This window comes from Mus musculus, chromosome 14, assembly GCF_000001635.26.
Source record: "Mus musculus strain C57BL/6J chromosome 14, GRCm38.p6 C57BL/6J".
Taxonomy (NCBI): domain Eukaryota; kingdom Metazoa; phylum Chordata; class Mammalia; order Rodentia; family Muridae; genus Mus; species Mus musculus.
In genome coordinates, this window is record NC_000080.6 from 101,701,759 (window position 1) to 101,704,897 (window position 3,139).

General features: G+C 43.0%; 1 pseudogene; it reads right to left on the reverse strand.

Annotated features, from left to right (window-relative positions):
* Positions 474-1,573, reverse strand: Gm18075 (predicted gene, 18075; annotated as a pseudogene).

Here is a 3,139-nt window from a genome sequence, read left to right on the forward strand (position 1 = left end):
TAAGAGCACTGACTGCTCTTCCAAAGGTCCTGAATTCAAATCCCGGTAACCACATGGTGGCTCACAACCACCAGATCTGACACCCTCTTCTGGTGAGTCTGAAGACAGCTACAGTGTACTTAAGTATAGTAGTAAATGTTTGGGCTAGAGCAAACAGGGACTGAGCGAGCGAGTTGACTGGATTGAGCATGGTTTACTGGAGTGAGCAGAGGTCCTAAAAATTCAGTTTCCAACAACCACATGAAGGCTCACAACCATCTGTACAGCTACAGTATACTATATACATAAAATAAAATCAGTCTTTAAAAAAAAAGATATGTCTATCTTTTAATGCATGTCGGCTTCTATAGCCTCCAAAATAAACATCTACAAGCTGTCTGTTCCTCTACCAGTGTCTGTAAAAATTAAAGAGAAACATATTTCTAGGACCTACAGAAACTTTACTCTAGAAATATATTTTAGGTAAGGTTCTTTTTAGCATAAATAAAGGCTTTATTGGTCAGTTTGGATGAATGACAGATTGCCATAAGCTCAATTAAGTGTTTCACACACTTAATACCCTAGGATGATAGAAAAAGCTAAGCTTGTTGGCAATGGGCAAGGGGAAGGGAGTAGAAAGGATCTGGGGGCTTCTAAAAGTTAACGAAGCTACCAGGACTGAAACCACCACCTTAGGAACAAAGCCATGGTAGAAAAGAGATTATCCAAAGCTAAAGATCTTTGAGAGTCTGGATCACTTCTGGAACTATCATGTGCTTCTTGATGGGTCACTGTGTTTTCTCTCTGGCCCTCACTGTCCACCACAGTACAGTGCCCCTCCACTGTCACATGTGGCTTAGTAATCTTAGTCACAAAGATGCTCTTGAAGTATGATTAGGCTCAGGTTGAAGAAGTAGACAGGAGCCCTTCCTGGGAAACCTTGGAGCCAAGATCATTGTCTTCTCAGACTTTAGAATGGGGAGTCACAGGCCATATGCTATCCAATGAAAAGGTCCCTGGGACTCCCAATCTGGAGCTAGTTTGGGAGATTTGGGTCTTGCATGACTCTCCAAGTATCCCTCAAAGATCCTGGGTTGGTGACTATCTGGGTACTTAAGCATTGAGTCCTATAGTGTCTGCCCTTCCTACAGTTTCTCTTTAGGTGTCACTGGCTGTCTCAAGACTTGGAAGTTCAGGAAAGTGGGAAGGCAAGGTCCAGGCCCCCATCTCGATGAAAATACTAGTGAAATCTTGTATTAGAACATCAGAGCCAAAGTTGCCAGGAAATCACATGTCTCCTCCGGAGCTGAAGCTGAAACCGAATTCCTCCAGAGGCCAAGAACCATCAAACCTATAGCTCTCTTGACCCCATGGGTCTCTGCCTTCCTCTTCTTCGCCATCATCGTTGTCATCATGTTGAATCATCTCTCCAAAAAAAAAAAAAAATTATCTCTGTGGCTGCAAGGTCCAGTAAAGCTGTAAAAGTCTAGGGAAAGATTGAAGAAGCTCATTCCTGTAGGAAGACTGGAACTTTGAACTTCTGCAACCTGTGGGCACCAAGAGACTGCCAGCTTTCACCACCCTCTTGAATCTATTTTAGATAATTCTTGCATAGATCTGTGTACACACACACACACACACACACACACACACTCATGTTTTCTCATACATACATACATATGTATGTACATATCCTGTACAACCAGTCCTCTATATGTAAGTATCAAAGGTGTCCTCAGACCAATGAACTGTAGACGGAAAACATTTAGAAACATTAACATCTTTACACAGATCTTTGTCATTTCCCTTAAGCCAATCTAACAGCAATATGTCGTATTCCTAGTGATCTGGAGATTGCTTGAAGTGTTCAGGAGAGTGTAGATAGATGATATGACATACTGTGTCATTTTGGGCTGTGGATGTCCTATAGGTTATGTTGGGTGGGGCTGGGATGGGACCCATAACTAGTCCACAGATAAAATAAGGATGTTCGCATGTCCTTGTTGTCACATAAAAAAGGCCGGTGACGTGGGTATAAATTCTGTTAATTAAATCCTTTGCTGATGCCAAAGAAACCACTTGAAAAGTGTGTACTCACTGTAAGATATCTTGAGAGCTGGTTTACAGGGCTTTTTTTTTTTTTTTTAGATTTATTTCTTTATTATATGTAAGTACACTGTAGCTGTTTTCAGACACTCCAGAAGAGGGCATCAGATTACATTACGGATGGTTGTGAGCCACCATGTGGTTGCTGGAATTTGAACTCCGGACCTTCAGAAGAGCAGTCGGTGCTCTTAACCACTGAGCCATCTCGCCAGCCCTACAGGCTTTTTATACACACAAAGTTTGATGTTTTCATGTTTTAAGATTCTCTGATAAGACAGCCAAACATTAGCTGAAGCTTAGGAAATCCTGTAGAAGAGGGGAAGGAAGTATTGTAGGAGTCAGACAGGTCAAGGACACCATAAGAAAACCCATAGGATCAACGAACCTGGGCTCATAGGGGCTCACTGAGACTGAACCAACAACCAGGGAGCCTGCACAGGTCTAACCTTTGTATTCATGTTATAGTTATGTAGGCTGGTTTTCGGCGGAACTTCTAACAGTGGAGCCTGTATCTGGTTCTGTTGGATGCTTTTGGAACCATTTTCCTTCTACTGGTTTGCCTACTGCAGCTTTAAAAGGAGAGGATGAGAGGCCAAACCTATTCCATCTTGGGGCCAGCCTCCATTTTAAAAGAAAAAGAGCCCAAGAACTTGACCTCAGCTAAACCCAAGCTGCACCCATTCTAGGAAGAACCACAGAGTTTGCCTCTGGCCCATGCCCCAGACTTACTCCCTAGCTACTCCTTAGTGACAGCCAATCAAGATTAGTTGGATTGTTCCAGGTGTACTTTCAGACCGTTGTGATTGTTCATGGTTTTGCTTTAGAGCACCCACCTGTTGGCTTACGTATGTTATAATAGTCATTCAATTATAGGCTTGCCAGTTTGGAAACCCCCTCGCTTGCTTGACATTTCCTGTAAAACCTTGTCCTGCTGAGGGCTCAGGGCTTCACCCTCCCATCCTGTTTAGTCAGGGTCAGCAATGAGCCCAAGCTCCAGTTTAAATAAAACAAGACCCTCGTGTGATTGGCATCAGAATAAGGTCCTTGGTGGTCT